At 41.3% G+C, this 20204-nt stretch overlaps 1 protein-coding gene across 6 annotated transcripts in view; it reads left to right on the top strand.

Annotated features, from left to right (window-relative positions):
• LOC129707800 (tyrosine-protein phosphatase non-receptor type 12-like) overlaps positions 1-20204 on the top strand; it is a 93631-nt gene that overhangs the window by 11675 nt on the left and 61752 nt on the right. The gene's annotated exons all lie outside the window — the stretch shown is intronic.

Raw genomic sequence — 20204 nt, 5'->3', positions numbered from 1 at the left:
TGTTGATTGAAACAAATGTTTACTGAGGGGGGGGGGGGGGGGGGGAAGGACACCTTGTTGGAGTAACTCAGTGGGTCAGGCAGCATCTCTGGAGAACATGGATAGGTAATGTTTTGAATCGGGACACTTCTTCAGATTGATTATTGGGGGGGTGGGTGGGGAAGCTAGAGGAGGTAAGCTAATGGGTGGCGGATCAAAGGGGGTTTATAGGCAGATGGTTTGACGAACACCACAGATAAAATGACAGAATGTAGAAACAGGTGTGAGACAAAAAGATTGTAGAATTGTGAAGAGAGGAAGGGCTGTAAGTGGAAGGGAGAAATAAGTGCAAGAACAGGTGAAAGAAAGCGGGTTTGTGGGAGAAGGGATGGGGGTGGGAGGTTGTTACCTAAAATTAGAGAATTAAATGTTTATACTGTCGGGTTGTAAGATATTCAAGCAGGATATGAGCAACTGTTCCTATAGTTGGCGTGTGGCCTTATTCAAGCAACGGAGGAAGCCCAGGGCAGAAGGGTCAATATGGGTTTGGGAAGAGGAGTTAAAATGGACGGGAGATCCAGTTGGCCTGAGCGGACCGAGCACAAGTGTTTGCTGAAATGGTTGCCGGGTCTACGCTTGGTCTTGCCGATGTTTACCTATAATGCCCACTGGACATGATATGGAATATGAAATGTATTTTAACATGTCTTCAGGTTAAAGAAAAGGACACAAAGTGCAGGAGTAACTCAGCGGGTCAGGCGGCATCTCTGGAAACAAGGAAAGGTGACGGGTCAGGACCCTTCATCAGACTGATGAAGGGTCTTGACCCGAAACGTCACTTATCCATAGTCTACAGAGATGCTTTTAACCTGCTGAGTCACTCCAATACTTTGTCGTATTGTGTAAACCAGCACCTGCAGTTCCTTGTTTCTACTAAAGGTGAAAGAAATTGCTGCCACCTATTTCTCCTTTCCACCACACCAAAGTTTTAATGAGAAGACTAAAAGTATGTGAAAACATTTACTATTCTTGATATAGTCTCTTGGTTCATCATAAACAATTGAACAAATAATCTTTGTTTAAAGGAAATTAAGTGTTGTGGTCATACAAGATAATGCGCCACAATGTGGGGGTTGTTGTGAGAGATAAAAAGGATATTTCTTTGGTCTGAACAACTGTCATTTAAACAGATATATTTAAAATAGCAATTAGTAGTTGACTATAAGCTGACTTAATTTCTGCAAGTTAAATCCTGTATTCATTACAAACTTTTTATTTTGTACTTTGTTTTGCCATGAACTTCAAATTAGTTGTTCTTCAATATATTGCAGTAAACTATGCATTTGATATATATTCTTTGTCATCTCTGAAAGAGTTATCCACATAACTTTCAATAATTTGGTAGTTCAGTGGTCCAGAGCCCTGGAACACTCCAGAGTGTTTACATTTAACCATTTAAGTTCCATTAAAAATGTGGATTTTACTTTGGTGTTGTGGACTGAGATGGGAAGGGTTTGGAGGTAAAGGTCTACCTTTCCCTTTGGATAAATTAATAGACTATGCTGGATCTACAATATTGAACACAAAAAGTTAGAAATTTTCCTGTGAATCCTTGCACTGAGTATACTAACATATGCGTTTCTGACATGAACATCAATGATTTATGATTAAACTACTTGGAATTGTGTGTACTTTATAGAAGTGATTGAGCACCAATTTCTACTCTGTTTCAACTTGTGGGGAATAGAAACACTACTGGCCATCAACGTAGGAAAAATATAAATATTTGGGAACAGCCACGAATCTTGTCAGAATACACGACTCAATACTGTGGTAGATGATACAACTTGGAGGCAGGTGAGAATAGGTAGACTTTAAGGATATACAAAAAGGCTGCTAGAGAATGAAGTGCCGACTGCAATTTAATGCCAAGAAATGTTAAGTGACATTTTGGTAGGTTGTTTTGTACCAAAATGCTACGCTCACAATTAATAGTTGCGCTGTGCCCCTCTCCACCAGTTAGGCCAGGTAGTCCATGTGCCACCTTTGATTCTGTTCCCATGGTGTATGTTTGTAGAAGAGCAGAGGTGTTCTTCCCTTTAACCTTGGTATTATTTTAGTTTTTTTAGTTTAGTTTAGAGATACAGCGCGGAAACAGGTCCTTTGGCCGAACGAGCCCGCACCGACCAGCGATCCCCGCACAAGCCTACTCGCACGAGGGACAATTTACCCTTATACCAAGTATACAAACCCAAGCCAATTAACCTACAAACCTGTACGTCTTTGGAGTGTGGAAGAAACCGAATATCTCAGAGAAAACCCGCGCGGTCACGGGGAGAACGTACAAACTCCGTACAGACAGCACCCATACTCGGGATTGATCCTGGGTCTCTGGTCTCTGTGAGGCAGCAACTCTACCGCTGTGCCACCATATTGGTTTATTACTGTTCCAAGATGCAGTGAAATGCTTTTCGTTGCATGCTGTTCAGTTAAATCAAATCTTATCATACACTCGAGTCATAAACGTGGAAAGAGAAAAATGTAGAATTCTATATAGAATATAGTTTTACAGTGTTACAGTTAGAGAGAAAAAGTCCATTGTCTGCATTGAAGTAGATTGGAGGATACGGATTCCACCCTGGCTTATAGGAGGACTGTTCAGTAGTCTGATAATGGGAGGAAGCTGTTCCTGAATATTGTGTTGCATGGTTTCAAACTGTTGTATTCACTACCTGGTGGAAGAGAGGAGGTTGTGGAAAAAGATCCTTGATTATAATGGCTGCATTCCCGAGGCAACATGAATTGTACATTGAGTCGATGGTGGGGAGGCTGGCCTGTATGATTGGGTGGTCGAGTTCAGAGTTATACTTAAACGAACTTATGATGCAACACGAAAGTATGCTTTCTATGGTGCATCTATAGAAGTTGATTTTTATGCTTAGATGCTGGAAACTCTCAATGATTTCCACTTTGGTACATTTTGTATTGATTGGGGCATGCATTCTACCTCGCTTCCTGGAGTCAATAACTAGATCCTCCGTCTTGCTGGCATTGAGAGAGAGAAGTTATTCCCTTGACACTCTGCTACTAAGCTCTCTATCTCCTCTTCTTGTATTTTATCTTGTCATTGTGCAGATCCGACCCACTACAGTGGTGTCATCTCCAAACGTGTCGGTGGAGTTTGAGCAGAATTTGGCTGCACAGTTATGAGTGTATGGGGAGTATAGTAACGGTCTGAGAATGAATTCTTGTGGGGCACCGTTGTTAAGAATTATTGTGGAGGATGTTTTGTCATTTATCTTTACTGATTTTGGTCAATGGGTCAAGTCAAGGATCTTGTGGGAAAAGCGGGTGCTGATTCCCAGGTCCAGGCATTTTGAGAATTTCCACTGTGTGCCTTGACTGCCTTTGCCATCTTCCTCCATCTCTTCTCCCTATTGACCCCTTTCTGTCAATTGTCCTCTTAATATTAAGCTTCCGATCTGACTCCAACACTGTGACTAGCTTCCTCTAGAAACTACCACAACTCGCTTCCTCATGACAGGAGATTACAGAGGACAAATTTGTTCTGCTGCAGAGCTTGCCTTGAGCATTGTATATGCAAATATTGGAACCTCATTTTTTGGAGTACAGGCACCTCTCTCTCTCATTTTATGTGTGCTTGATTTGCGTGTTTTTAGAATAACACGCTTGTCTAATTCCTACTGAAGTTTAATTTATATGCTCCTATTTTCAGAATAGCATGCTCAAATTTATGCCTGGTAAACTTGCACAGCAGCTTTCAAAGTCATCTTGCAAGTTGAGTTTTGCATAACAGAAAGGAAACTCAAACTCTGCAGCTATTAGGTTATATGTTTAAATATATCTGCCTTTGGGAAATCTGAAGAAGGGTCTTGACCTGAAAAGTCACCCATTCCTTTTCTCCATAGATGCTGCCTCTCCCGCTGAGTTACTCCAGCATTTTCTGTCTACCTGCCTTTTGGATATATCTTTCCAATTATAAAGCATAAATGGGTAATTTTCTCTATTTTAATGCCCAATGGGTAATATCATGCATTTCAGGCAAAGCATTGTACAGATGGAAAGGAAGGTTTTATGATGCGACTCGCCTCTTATTTCAATTGACAGTATAGTTGCATGTGATGCCAGGCATGCGTTTGATTTACACACTTTTTGATTTACGCGCTGTTTTTCAAACCCTGTAACTCCCACGTAAAACATGAGGTGCCTGTTCAATCTTCATAGTAATTCATGTGTAAGCCACAGGCCAAGTTTAGTTTGCAAGCCATTATTTTTGCCACCCTTGAATAAAGGGTTGTATTGATAGTAAAAGGTAAAGAGGAGAAGGCTCAAATGGAGCATAAAATCCCATGTGGTTACATGACCTGTTTCTTTCCATCTGACTGTATATAATTTTGTGTAACTAAATTTGAATGCTGCAATAGATATGCCGCTGCCGTCCATTCAACATTGTGCTCACTCTCTTCAGCACGGTGGCGAGGCAGTAGAGCTGCCTTACGGCGCCAAAGACCCAGATTCGATTCTGATCGCGAAAACTATTTATGAAATTTTACGTTCTCCCTGTGACCGCGTCGGTTATCTCCGGTTATAGTGGTTTCCTCCTACATGCCTAAGAAGCGCAGATTTGTAGGTTAAATGGCTGCTGTATTTTGTCCCTAGAGTGTAGGATAGAACTAGTGTATGGGTGATCTTTGGTTGGTCCAGACTCGGTGGGCCTAAGAGCCCGTTTCCGCGCTGTATCCCTAAACTAAACAAAAAAATGAATCTCTTCATCCCTCATCCCAAGCGCCACTCGCTGGCCATACTCCTTGTAAGTAGTCGTCCCGGACTTGCTGATTAACTGCACTCCAACCCCTGAATATGGAATATGCATTGAACTGCCCAATCAAATGAATGTTTCATTTTAGTCAAATGATTTGAATACCTTTTTTTTGTTTAACTTGTGGATTTACACGATCAATATTTGCAGATTTGAATTCTTAAAATTGCAACCAACTTGGCTGATCAACCAGAACTGAATTTTATAGGAAACCATTTTTTTACGAATAAAATGTTTTAAAATTTATCTGTGGAATTTTGTTCATGTTGCCTTGAATATGTTGCTTATCTATCCCTGCTGGTAGCACTAGTTTCCTTTCCACCCATTAGCAACTAGGTCCATACAATATTTAGAAAATTCTGAAATATGTATCTGGTGGTGACACCACTACTTGTCAAGAATTGAGTTAAATGAGTTGTGGATTGTTTAATCGGTGACCTATTCCCGTTCGGAAGTGACTATGTATTTTTTTTAAAATATCAAAAGTTAGACCTAATGAATCAATTGAACTATGATCGCCAGTGAATGTTTGGACAAACACAAGAGTACTTCATTTTTAGAGAAGATCTTTTTTCACACAGAGAGTGGTGAATCTCTGGAACTCTCTGCCGCAGAGGGTAGTCGAGGCCAGTTCATTGGCTATATTTAAGAGGGAGTTAGATGTGGCCCTTGTGGCTAAGGGGATCAGAGGGTATGGAGAGAAGGCAGGTACGGGATACTGAGTTGGATGATCAGCCATGATCATATTGAATGGCGGTGTAGGCTCGAAGGGCCGAATGGCCTACTCCTGCACCTAATTTATATGTTTCTAATATAGTATGTTTGACCTTGCATAATTTGCCTTTGAGGAAAAATGTTAAGCTATGAAAATTGCTTTTGTAACCTGAATTTTAATGGTGAGCAGGTGATAACTAGAGCATTGACCTATTTCAGCTTGACAAATAGCATGATTAAAATTCACAATAAAATTTTGTTAATGTTGAAATTGCCTCCTTTAATATTTTCGTCCTTTTTGTTACAAAATCTATTTCAAATATTTTTGATGTTTACTTACAGTCAAAAGAGTCAGTGAGACAACGATTGTTTTTGTTGTATGTTTTATTAAGCCACTTGATTTACACGATATGGTACTTTTGACAGAAGTACAGCGTGAAATTTTAACTGAAGTCTTTTGGCATGGTTTGAATGGGCAGTTGCAGTTAATGGTTGCAGTCCAACTGCAGAGCTGTCAACATTAGATGAGAGTTGAGAGTGAGAAATTGCAAGGGAGCGTAGCAACCGAGGGGGGGGGGGGGGGAGATGTCCGCCCTCTTTTGTATTTTTCAGCTTGAAATTGTGCATACTGTAGCGAGCTTTTAAATTTACACTTGAATGCAACATTTTATGCTTCAAATTGGATTAGGTATGAATAAGGTTAGACTAAATTACATTCCTAATTACATTCAACAGTAGAGCCAGGCTCTGATCAACAGGTGCAGCACACGAATGGCCTTAGTATATTCTTGTATGGAAATCAGATTATAATTCATGCTGTTATGCACAGAGAGAAACAAAAACATAGAAACCAGGCAAGAGGAGTCAGACTTCCATCACTGTTCTGCACAAATAAATCAATCAACCTTGCCCTTTGACTATAGAAACAAGACGAAAATAATGTCACATTCAACCGTATATGGTTCAATGAAATTAAGACATATGTAAAACATATATATGAAACGGGCCCTTCGGCCCACCAAGTCCACACCGACCAGCAATCTACCTTACACCAGTTGTATCCTACACGGCAGGGACAATTTACAGAAGCCAATTAACCTACAAACCTGCACTTCTTTTGGATGTGGGAGAAACTGGAATATCCAGGGAAAACCATGTGGTCATAAGGAGAATGTACAAATACTGTACAGACAGCACCCGTAGTCAGGATCAAATCTGGGTCTGTGGTGCTGCAAGACAGCAACTCTACTGCTGTGCCACCGTGCCATCACATTAAATTATTTTTTCTGTAATATATTTATTTTGGTGTCACGTCAATAAAGATGAACACATGATTCTGATTTCTGCCCTTAGTTGGATAACACACATCTCCAGTCATTGTATTTTATGGCTGGTTTTCAACCTCTTCAGTCTGAAGGTCTCAACCCGAAACATCACCTATTCTTTTTCTCCAGAGATGCTGCCTGTCCTGCTGAGTTTTTCCAGCTTTTAATGTCTATCTTCAGTTTAAACCACCATCTGCAGTTCCTTCTTGCACTCTTTGTTAAGCGAAACGGGTCCCATTCTCATAATCACCTCGACTAAGTATTTTCTTCACCTCCATTGCTGCAGAGAATACAATCCCAGTTATCAAATCTTTCTTCAAAGTGGAAAAAAAACTTCCAGCCTTGCCAATATGTTCATAAATTGCTGCTGGATCCTCTCCAGAGCGATTGTACTGTTTCTACAGTGTGACATAGTCTTACAGCATGGAACCAGGCCCTTCATACCAACTTGTCCATGCAGATCAAGATGCCCCATTTAAACTAGTCCCGTTTATCTGCATTTGGCCCATATCCTTTTAAACTGTTTGTGTAAGGTTGTGTGTGATAGTGTGTGTCAGTGAAGCGGCGACAACACCTGGTGTGAGCGGAGACTTGGCGATGTCCGGAGAGCATTTCCCTCTCTCTCCTCCTCCCAGGGAATGCGGGCCGGCCCAGGTGCTCAGAGTCCAGCTGGGGTCCGGTGGAGGTGAGGGGTCACTGACCCGGGGGTCCGGGGAAGGCATCAGAGCGGAGTTATAGCCCAGGATTCATCCCCGCGGCTCTGGAGACTGCACCGACGCCCCCACTCACCCGGTCCGCTCCTGGCTCCGGGCCGGGGTTAAAACTCCATGTGGTGAGGACAGAGCGGCCGCCGGATACAGAGCCACTGGAGGTGAGGGTGGGAGGTGTGAGCGGTGCCTTGGGGGGGGGGGGGGGGGGGGGGGGGGGGGAGGGAATCACTTACACACTCACACACACACAGTGCTGGGACTACCGCTGCATCTCGCCTATTATACCGTCTGCACGGGATTGTGAATGCGGGTGAGGCAGCATCTATAGAGCGGTAGACAAAAATGCTGGAGAAATGCTTGAGTGTGAAGAAGGGTCAAGCTCAGACATAGATGCTGCCTCACCCGCTGAGTTTTTCCAGCATTTTTGTCTACATTGCCATTTTAAATAGTGTGCAATGGGCTTAACAGGGAACCCACCGACAGAAAACTATTCTCATTTGTGAGTGTGGCTATATATATATATATATATATAGATATATAAAATTTAAAATCACGAGCGTGAGAACTTCTATCATGAGCGTGAGAGTTTCGTCAAATGCGTGAGAGTTGGCAGCCCTGACAACTGGTAATTGGCAATTGTGTTCTGTATATATATTTAAATAGTGCTGACAATTCAAACAATAGTATTTCACAGAAGTAAGCATTTCATTTTGAAATCTTAACCTCTCCTTCAGCTTCCATGTAAATAAAAATAAAGACACAAAAATAGGAGCAGAAGTAGGCCATGTGGCCATTTTGGGTCTGTTCCACTTCAGCAAGATCAGAGCTGATCACCAACTTTAGTACTCTATTTTCAGCACCTTTCCACACCACTTGATTTTCTCAGCATTAAGAAAAATAGTTCCTTCCTGAATATATTTATTGACATTGCCTCAACTGCTTTCTGCGGTAGAGTATTCCACGGATTCATTATCCTCGGTGAATAAATTTCTTCTTATCTTTGTTCTAAAGTATATCCTGTATCCTGAGGTTTAGATCCCTGGTTCTAGATTCTGTAACTGTTACTCTTATCTGATTAGTAGAATTTTAGAGACCTTGTACTCCACTGAATGGAGGCCTAAATGACTCATTTTCAGTGTATGTCAGGGTGGGCAGTAGGACATCAAAAACCATAGCCGTGAGCACTGGCTCGCCCCAAGGCTGTGTCCTAAGCCCCCTGCTGTTTAGTCTGCATACACACGACTGTACTGCTGGACTCAACAACAACTTCATCAACAAGTTCGCTGATGACACAACAGTGGTGGGTCTCATCAGTGACAATGATGAGTCGGCGTACAGGATGGTGCAAATCCCACAACCTCATTCTCAACGTGGAAAAAACTAAGGAGATGGTGGTTGACTTCAGGAGGGCGGGAAAACAACACCATACACCTCTGCACATCGATGGAGCTGATGTGGAAAGGGTCAGCAGCGTGAAGTTCCTAGGACTGCACCTGTCAGATGACCTGACGTCCACGACCAACACCACAGCACTAGTCATGAGAGCCCAGCAGCGACTACACCCTCTCCGAAGACTACGGAAAGCAGGTCTCCCCACTACACACCTACGAACTTTTTATAGGGGGACAATCGAGAGCACATTAACCTACGGCATCACTTCCTGGTTCGGGAGCTGCAAGGCGTACGAACGGCACCAACTAGACAGGATTGTGAAGACCGCCAGCAGGATTATTGGTGCTCCACTCCCTTTCCTGCTGGACATATACAGGAAGAGACGTATCAGCAGAGCCATCTCCATCATCAAAGACCCCTACCACCCATCGCATCACATATTCTCCATCCTGCCATCTGGGAAGAGGTACAGGAGCATCAGCTGCAAAACCAGCAGGATGCTCCTCAGCTTCTTCCCGCAGGCTATAAGACTGATAAACGGACTTTGCCCCCTGCCAAAGTATCACGCACCAACCACCAACCTGGACACACTGCAGCAGAACCACTGTCGTGCCGCTGCCGATCGGAACGCCTGTTGATGTTTAGTAGAGAGTAGAGTGTTTAATTTGTTCATGATATATGTATTTTTATTTCAATTTATTTTTTACTGCACACTGAATGGATACTGGTTGAGCAACGTTTTTTTGTTTCCTCTGGGTATGTGAGTACTCAGGAAAATTACAATAAAGATATACTGTATATGTCAATCCAGGAATAAATCTGGTAAACCTTTGTGGCAATCCCTCCTCATGGCAAGATCATTTTTGCTCTGAAAAGATGACCATATCTGTGCACAGAACCAGATGGAATCTCACCAAGGCTTGCACAGCTGCAGCAAGACTCCCTTCCCATATACTCAACCTCTTGCAATGAAGCCCAAATGCCAACAGTCTTTCTAACTGCTCTCGTTGATCTCTTGCTTGAAGTGCCTGGCAAACAAGGCCATTCGTCTCATAGTGCTCGCCCTTTTACAATTTCCCTGTAAGGCGTAAAGTGAATAAATGTGGGGTTATGCACTTTGGTTCTTCCTGATGTTAGTGCTTCATATGGCATGCATTTGTCCACTCAACCAACTTCTCTAAATCACATTGGAGACTCCTTAGATCCTCCCCGCAGCTCGCATTCCCTTCCCCCTCTACTCTTCTCAGCTTTTATTGCCTGCATACTTGGAGAAGTTTCATTTTGATCTCTCAACCAGATCACAAATATTGATATTGAACAGCTGGGGCAACTACTGATCCTGTGGCAGCCCATTAGTCACAGCCTCATAACAGAAAAATACCTATTTATTCCTACTATCTCCTGAGTCAACTAATACTCAAAATAAAGTATGGAATAAATGCATGTAGTTCAAGTGCATTGGAATCCATTCATGCATTCTTGGTGGGAACTCTGAATAGCTCTGCAAATTGTTTTAAGTAGCCGATCTTCAGGCCTGTGGATGTTGTCAGTCACCTGATAATTTTGTGTATTAGATGCACGCTACAAACTGCGGCGTAAAGGTATAGATATTGAAGTCGGCCACAAAAGGAAAGGGTTTGTAAACCGTCCAGGCTTTCTTTAATCCAGCCAGTTGTAGTGCACATCTTTGGAACAGACCAAGAAACAGCAAGGTTCTTCAACTAATCCGTCTGAGGAACTGTTAGATTTATGCAACGTCTGAACCAGAAAGTTCAATGTTGGAAAAATAAATTTACATACAGAAAGCAAAATAAAGATAACATTTGGGGAAATATAAAGGAATGCGTAAAATTATTTTAACTTAAAATAATTCCAATTCAAATTTCATTCTAAAAGAATGAGTTTTCACATTTATAATTTTCCAAGCCAAATATGGCTCATCATTAATTAACAAACGTCACTGAAGTTAAACCCACTCAAGATTTCCCAGTCTGGGTTGTAAGTTGCCCAAGTTAAATATGAGGTGCTGTTCCTCCAATTTGTGTGTGGCCTCACTCTGACAATGGAGGAGGTCCATGACAGAAAGGTCAGTGGGAATAAGGGGAGTTCAAGTGTTTAGGGGTGCAAGGAGTTCATGACTTGGCTTAGTTCCTCAGTCTGAAGAAGGGTATCGACACAAAACATAACATATTCCTTTTCTCCAGCGATGCTGCATCACCCGCTGAGTTACTCCAGCACTTTGTGAGCATTTCTGGAGGGCATGGAGGTATCGTTTTGATCGGGACCCATCAGGTCATTTGGGTACCAGTTCAAACTGGTGATAGCTTTTCAGGTTAAAACGGAAATTCATCATTGCCAACAACTTTTAAACTTAAAATGTTTAGGTGGTGAGATTCTGGGATGAGCTGGATTCTCTCATTAATTATTACGAAATAACACATGCCCGCTGGATCAAGGAGGTGCTCTACAACTTAAAGCTTGAAAAACTTAGGTTCTCTCTCTCAAAGGCTCTACCAAGACATTCCTAGATACATGGAACCCTTTCCTGGAACTTGTTAACTCTCTTAACTTGTTTCTGGACTCGGAAGAGGACTGAGTGCCCTCTATCACTGCTCTGTCTTATTGCAGCTGCTATCCCCTCAACCCCTCCTTCCTCCCCACACTTTTTTTTCCATTTTGTTTATCTTATCGTATTTGTGTGGATGTGTACGTATGTGAGTGTTGTTTGTCCCCGGGTGGCGAGGGTGGGTAAGGGTTTTGAGGGTCGTTTACATACTGTTGTACAATTATGTCCTGACTATCACTGTCTGTTATCATTGTATGTATGCAAATTGCTGTTAAATTCAAAATTCAAATAAAAAGATTTAAATTAAAATTATTACGAAATAACTTTTGAAAGTACTGTTCTGTTATTAGAAAATGACCCTTATCCTAAAACTAATTTGAGAGTTTACATGATGTGCTCCTGATGTTGCTTGGTATTTAGAATTTGCATGGCACCTGTACTTGTGTATCTTCTTTGGCACAGTAGGGGTTTAGTAAAGGTCAATTTCACTTTAATAGCAATATTGTCAGTATTGATTATTGGCTGGCGGAATGAGCAAGTTCCAATGTATTTCTGATTGTATCATTAGTCTTACATGTATAGCAGTGGACCACTGTGTAAACAATTACTGAACAAAATTCAATTCATTGGTTTTTCGAAAGAAGCTTACTTCATGAACAGAGAAAGTCCCTCAGACTTTATTTTACTTGCCCTTCATTCATTCCAGCCATGATGTAATTCTTGTTCATATTGTGTTGAAATTTTGTCAAGCTGAAATTAAGTTGTCATTTTTTCAGAGATGTTGTTTGGGGGTTTACAATACCATGCATGAGAGAGTTTAGTTTTACTTGTCACTTGAATTTTAATTATCGTTGCATCGTTACCTTTCGTGTAAAATAACAACTTGAGCTGAGACATGGTTAAAGTATCTCTATGGTCAACAGAATTAGGACAGTTAGTCTTTGAATTTAGTAAATGGTTTGAGGGTGTTGAATTGAAGATAAATGGCTTTGCGGAAATGGGGAAAATATTGGATATCTAATAGATAAGTGTCAATTTAAGATTAACCATTTTATATATGGTTGGCTGAGTGGAAATTAATTTAAAAACACAACTTTTCTGTTTAAATCCAAGAGGATAATAAATAGTTTCATTTATCTTCCATATTTCCTTAAGATAGAGGCCCATCAAATCCTGTCAGCTCTCACAATTTTCTGTGTCAAATTCTCTCGATATTTCCATCAACTCCCATCTAGATTCTACCATCCATCTGGAAATTGGAAGTGATGTAACCTATTAATTCATATGTGTTTGAAATGTGGGAAGAAACTGGAGAACCTGAAAAAAAAAAATCTTCAGTCAGTGAATCTGCAAACTCCAGGCAGTTAATCTGGAGGTCAGGTTCACATTTGGACTGCTGACACTAAAAGGCAATAATTATCACTATGCCACTCATTAATCTTAATTTTTAAAACATTTCATATTGACAATATAGAATACATATCAATACCTAAACAGTCTTTCTAGGTGAGGCAGAGGTTCACTTGCACCTCCTCCAGCCTCATCTACTATATCTGCTGTTCCAGGTGTCAATTTCTCTACATCGGCGAGACCAAGCGCAGGCTTGGCGATCGTTTTGCTGAACACCTCCGCTCAGTCCGTCTTAACCTATCTGATCTCCGGTGGCCCAGCACTTCAACTCTCCCACCATTCCCAATCTGACCATTCTGTCCTGGGCCTCCTCCATTGTCAAAGTGAGGCCCAATGCAAATTGGAGGAAGAGCACCTCATATTTCGCTTGGGTAGTTTACACTCCAGCAGTACGAACATTATATTGTCTAACTTCAGATAGCCCTTGCTTTCTCTCTCCTTCCCCTTCCCAGTTCTTGTCTTACTTTCTCCGCCTACGTTCTATCCTTGTCCTGCCCCCTCCCCTGACATCAGTCTGAAGAAGGGTCTCGACCCGAAACGTCGCCCATTCCTTTTCTCCATAGATGCTACTTTAGCCGCTGAGTTACTTCTGCATTTTGTGTCACACTACATTGAAGATCTCTAACCCTGACTGAAATTCAAAGAATAGAATTTTCAATTTGCATCTTTTGTAAATACCGAGCAGATGCTTTGGGTTCTGGTAATGTGGACAAACGTAGCCACCTTTTATTAATATATGTGAGGAAATAGAATCTTTTTGCAGCTATAATAATAGCTTTAATGTTGAATCTATCATTGTTTTCGCTTGCTCTAATAAATTTGGAAAGTTGCTGCGATCATCACCTTTCTGGTTTCACAACTTCTTCCAATTCTACACAAACCCTCTATCAATATCTATTTTGTATCTTAATTTTTTTTTTCCAACAAAATCGTACTTAAAATAATTACAACATATAGTTGACCATTATTCTCACTTGAATGATCCCATCATGGTCAAAATAATATTAATAATTTACACCTGTAGTAGGTAACAGTCATTTAAAGTCTAATCCTGTGGTTTCTCGAAGTGTTGTAATAGTCCCACTTTTACATTAATTATAACAAAGCAGGGCACACTGGTGTGACTTTAATTGACTGCTGGTCATGAGCAGTGCTGTGTATATCAAAATCAACTGAAGCAGTTTTTAAATATCGAATTGGTATTGAATCAGTTTAAAAAATGATTGCACCCATACAAGAAATTTCATCCTGAGGTTCTCTGGTTGGGAGAAGATATCTGCCCCCCCATTTTCTTAATATTCCTTGATGTCCTCCAAAGAAGGAAATAATTGAAATTAATCCTACCAAGCCACAACTTTGATCATTTTTTGGCATTGTTGATTCAGTGTAATATTGTGAATCTATCGAATATTTTTTAGGATCTGTCTGCTTTATCTCTATCTGTTTAGCTGTTGGCATAAGTTGACTAAGGTTCAGTTTGCATTGCAGGTCCAATTTGTAGATAAGCTTTAAAAAATAACCTTCTTGGGCAATGGTTTACTTTAGTTTTGGAGGTGCTTCATTTTGTGCTATTACTGAGAACTGGGGTTGTATTCATTCTGTTTAGTAAGATATATATTCTTGATGATGGATTGCTTGCATTTTGGTCCTGTAATTTCTTGCAAAATTGAATTAATTAATCTTCATAAAGTATTCATTAGGCATGAGGAAACATTAAGCTTGCTTAATCCGTGAGGAAGCTTGACCCTAGTGCCATCTATGCTATATTTGTGCACATGCTCTCATTCCAGCTGTTTCCTTTATTTTCTAGAATCGTTCATGCATTGTTTTTACAACATTAAAGCATAAACCTATTTCCTAATGTGTGCGACTCCACTAAACCGGATTTAGACATGATACACTAGGTTGCTTGCTCCGTGGTTTCAGAGAGCCTGTTGACTTGTTATTTGTCATCCCTTTGGCTGAGTGCCCACTTTCCATGTCGGTATACTACGACTAGATGTTGCAGTTGGAAATTTGCACTGTAATTGAACAGTACATTGTCACTCATACATCTGATATTTATTTTCTCAGATTTGCATATCCCTAGAGTCGTGTCAAGGGTGTAATGTTGTCCTAGGTTTTGCATATTTACAGATGTTCTTGGAGATGCTATCTACTCGTAGGTTTTACTGAAGCCTGACACCTTCAGTACTCTAATTCTGTTTGTCATGGGTCTCGCACCTACACCAAGTGTAGCGTATGCATTGGGTGAAAATTTCAGAACCACAGTTTGTTCCCCTATTCAAAAAGGGCAAAAGGGACAAGCCTGGAAAGGCAGGCTGGTGAGCCTTGCATCCGTGGTAAGGAGGTTGCTGGAGAAGATTCTGATGGAAAGGATTTATGTTCATTTGGACAGGCAAAGGATATAATAAATATCTCATAAATCTGAGTTTAGTAGATTAATATGATAATTGATGAAGGCAGAGCAGTTTTCATCGATTGCATTAAGGCTTTTTGACAATATTGTGCATAATAGACTGGTCCAGAGGGTAAGCAGGGCTCTCGCTTAACTTTTTTTCCCTGTTGCCAGTTGGGCAACCTCGGCAGCTTTTTAGGTTGCCAAATCACAGTTTAGGTGGTCATTCAGGACGGCTTGCATGACGCGTGCGATAACGTGCTCGGACGAAGCGCATAGTTACCAGTCAGAATTATGGTCAATGAAGCATTCACATATTATTCTGCTTCAAATAAAGTCACAAACTAAACATATTCACCAATAAAGACATGATATATACCACAATGACATGCAGCAACATTATAATACAATATCTCATCTCTTTTTACACATTGCAATGACTGCAATTTCTGTTATCTGTTTCTACTTCCAAACAAAAATTTGGTTATTCAGCATATGATCAACCTCGGTGAGACCAAGCGCCGGCTTGGCGATCACTTCACACAACACCTCCACTCAGTTCGCAATAACCAACCTGATCTCCCAGTGGTTCAGCACTTCAACTCCCCCTCCCATTCCAAATCCGCCCTTTCTGTCCTGGGCCTCCTCCATGGCCAGAGTGAGGCCCACCGCAAATTGGAGGAACAGCACCTCATATTTTGGTTGGGTAGTTTACACCCCAGCCGTATGAATATTGGCTTTTCCCTTTCTCCCTCCTTCCCCTCCCATTCCCAGCTCTCCCAAAGCCTACTGTCTCCGCCTCTTCCTTTCTTTTTCCCGCCCCCCCACCCCTCCCGACATCAGTCTGAAGAAAGGTCTCGACCCGAAACATCGCCTATTTCCTTCGCTCCGCAGATGCTGCCTCACCTGCTGAGTTTCTCCAACATTTTTGTCTACCCATTCACACAAGTTCTGTTATCCCACATTCCTCACCCGCTCCCTGCACATTAGGGGCAATTTTACAGAGACAAGTTAACCTACAAAGCCAATGCGTCTTTGGGATGTGGGAGGAAACCCACACGCTTGCAGGGAGAATGTGCAAATTCAACACAGACAGTGCCCGATAACAGGATCGAACACAGATCTCTGGCATGTGAGTCCACCAGCTGTGCCACTATTTTATTTTCTAACATACAAAAAATTATACGTTGATAACTTTGGTTACTAAAAAAAAAGAAACTCCATTTTCAGTCTTAAATCTCTTAAGTGACGCTATGTTCCCCTTTACAACTAGTGTATGTTTTAATTCAGTTAAAAGCTATTGGGGCAGTACATTGGCCATAACATTGCTGCCTAAAATTGCCAGAGACCTGGAATTGATCCTGAAAATGGGTGCTGTCTGTATGGAGTTTTGTTTTCTCGTTTATAACATTGTTTACTGAGTACTATGTTTACATATTCTGTTGTGCTGCTGCAAGTAAGGATTTCATTGTTCTAACTGGGACGTGAGAGAATAAAACATTCTTGACTTACGTCGCAGATGTGTGGGATAGAACTAGAGTACGGGTGATCGATGGTCGGTGTGGACTCGGTGGGCCGAAGGGCCTGTTTCCACGCTGTATCTTTAAATTAAACTAAAAACACTAAAACCAGAGGAAATGTAAAGAATGGTTTCTACCCGAAACGCCACCCAATTTTTTTTTCTATCCAGAGTTGCTGGCTACTCCATGGAGTTTCCCCGCACAATTAAAGCATGGAATAATCTTCACTCTACCATAGGTACCAACCAGACGCAACTAAATTTAAGGTAGCTTTTTTTTTCCCCTCAATAACCCTTTTTTGATTAAGTCCAAGTCAAGAGTTTTAGTGTTATTGTCATGTGTCCCAGATAGGGCAATGAAATTCTTGCTTGCTGCAGCCTAACAGAATATGTAAACATAATACAGAACAGGAGATAAAAGATCAGTGTGTCTATATACCATAGACCATATATATATATACACAATAAATAAACAGATAAAATACAATAGGCTGTTATTTTTCAGAGTTTGGTGTTTGGTGATGGTGGGTCCACCAATTTAAATTCCATTTTGAATATTTTTGGAGGATCAGGAAACCAAGAAGCAAGAGTTACTCCAGGGAGTTACTGCAGCTCCAGGGTGTGATTTTGCGTTGTTTTTCAGTGGTCGCGGTGAGGCGGCGACCAGACAGCAATGGCGGCCAGAGCTCCCACAATGCAAAGGGAGGGAGATAGTGGCTGACGCCGACCAGTTGCCGTGGCAGTGCACATGTGCAGGGCCGCACATGCACGCAACCACCGTCGATGATGTGCTCGGCGGCCGGCCGTGCCGAACGGAGACCCGAGCCGAGAGCTAGGGCCGAGAACGGAGCCGAGATCCGGACACTGATGGCGGGCGGGTGTCCCGATTGCTTGCCAAGCCGGGCAAAATGGCATGGCTTTTAGGTTGCCCGGCGGGACTGTAAGTTGCCATTGGCACCCGGGCAACCGCTAATTTCGAGGCCTGGTAAGGTACAGGTGACTGAGGTAAAGTGGATCCAAAATTGGCTTGGTGATGAGAGAGAGAGAGAGGGTAGTGTTCGATGTTTTTATTCTGAATATCGGTAACAAGTGGTGTTCCACAGGGATTGATGCTTGTTATTTATTGTGTGACTTGGATGCAAATGTAGATGATCAGGTTGGTAAGTTTGTAGATGATTCATAAATCATGGAATGGTAGGTAGCAAAGCAGTTTGTCCAAGTATATAGCGGAATAGAGATCAGCTGGAAAGTTGGGCAGAGTGCTGGCAGGTGAAATTTAAATCTGACAACTATAAGGAAATGTATCCTGGGAAGTCAATTTCTGGTAGGACTTGTGGAATCTGGAGCTTGGGAACATTGATGTATTGAGCAACCTTGGAGTGCAAGTTCGTACCTCCCTGAATGTGATGACTCTGGGTACTGAAGAGGGCATTTTGTTTGCTTGCCTTTATAGAATTAAGGCATTGGGAAAAAGAGTTAAGATGTCACGTTGCAGCAGTATAAAGAATTGGTTAGGTCACATTTGGTGTATTGTGTACAGTTCTGGTGACCACAATGCATGAAGGGTCTGGTAGCAATAGGGAGAGCGCAGAAGAGATTCTACATGGATGTTGCCTAGATTGGAGGTCTTTACTTAAAAGGAGAGATCAGGAAGGCTGCGTTTATCTCGGGAGGCATAGATGTTGATGACCTTGTAGGTTTAAAATATTGTGGAGCATAAAGTTATTTTCGCAGGATAACTAGAGTAGAACTAGAGGGCATGTGCTCAAGATGAAAGGGGATTAATTTTTTTTTTTTTTTTAAAGTCTTGACGGGTGGTAGTTTAGAGATACAGTGTGGAAACAGGCCCTGTGGCCCATCGAACCCATGCCGATCGGCGATCCCTGCACACTTACACTATCCTACACAGACTAGGAACAATTTACAATTATACCAAGGTAATTGATCTGCAAACCAGTGCGTCTTTGTGTGGGAGGAAATCGAAGATCCCGGAGAAAACCCGCGTAGAGAACGTACAAACTACAGATAGACAGAACCCGTGGTCAGGATCAAACCCCGGTCTCTGTAGCTGTAAAGCAGCAAATCTACCACTGTCACGGTGCTGTCCTGGAACGTTATCTGGAACGAGCTGCCTGAGGAGGCAGATGCAATGTTTAAAAGGCATTTTGATAGTTTCTTGGGTAGGGAAGGGTCTATTTTTCAGTATGTAATTTTACGACTCCATTTTCAGCCATGAATATATATTTTACCAAGTGCCGCAAAATCTTGGCATGAATAATATTAATTTTGAATTAATCTGATGATAGCTGAAACCTGAGCCAATGTTGATTATCATGGAGATCAAGATTTTAATTTTGGTTTGTTGTTTTAAAATGTGAACAATTGATGCTGCTATACTTTAATCTGATGCTAATTGTAACTTGGTGTTTTATCGAAAGTACTATTTTAATATACTATCTACTGTATTTATGGACAATGCATAATGAGGAAAAATTCAGTTATCGGGTACAGATTCCTGCTCGGTCTTGAATCCTTGTGGTAGTTCAACCACAACAAGAGTTCTCTTTGCCCTCCAGTTCTCTCTTTTGTCGTGATGTATTTTGAAACTCGTATTCAAAAGTTCAATCAACCTGGTTTATCTGTGTTTGTTTTAGTTGAGCACTGGTGGTTTGGTTCAGAATGAACCAGTTTAATGCTCTAACACTTTGAAAAATGGTTCCTGTGTTCAGGTAGATGATAGAATTAATATTCAATTTTTGCAATGTTGATTGATTTTCATTAAGAATGAACTTGCATACATCAATATATGATGTGGTTTGATTACTTTTGTAAAATCAATTTCATTTCAATGTAGAGTAATTTAGTTGAAATTGAGAATTGTAGCTTTCTCCTGCATGTGGTATCTTCAGAGTAACTGACAAAGTTATTATGTGAGCAACAAGCTGAGGAATTAATACAGTGGTTCTTTTGGAAGAAACTCTTTTTGCAACTCTTTGGGCTTCTGTGATTTGATCATTTGATTGGTCATCCGGATATGGTGATCGCTGCCATCGTGAATCTATTCTAACATGTCAATTTTCTTCTCTTTTTACCCACTCACTGTCACATGCTGTTCGGTATAGTTATACTGGTCAGGACAGATGTGTAAGTCAGAGGCCTGGACTATTCATATGGAGACATGTATTCAAAGCCCATAAAGGCATGTTGAGAAATTAAAATTAGTTTTAATTTGTGATGTACTTATCAGTCGTGATAAACAAGAAACAAGCATTGTGTCTTGAAAATCCTTGTGTGTCACCTGGATCGATAACCTTTTGGCATTATTGCTCTGTAGCGTAATGATGATTAGCT

The sequence above is a fragment of the Leucoraja erinacea genome, chromosome 22, assembly GCF_028641065.1.
Source record: "Leucoraja erinacea ecotype New England chromosome 22, Leri_hhj_1, whole genome shotgun sequence".
Taxonomy (NCBI): Eukaryota; Metazoa; Chordata; class Chondrichthyes; order Rajiformes; family Rajidae; genus Leucoraja; species Leucoraja erinaceus.
Note: the sequence above shows the minus strand (reverse complement) of the source record. Positions and strands in the feature narration are given on the sequence as shown.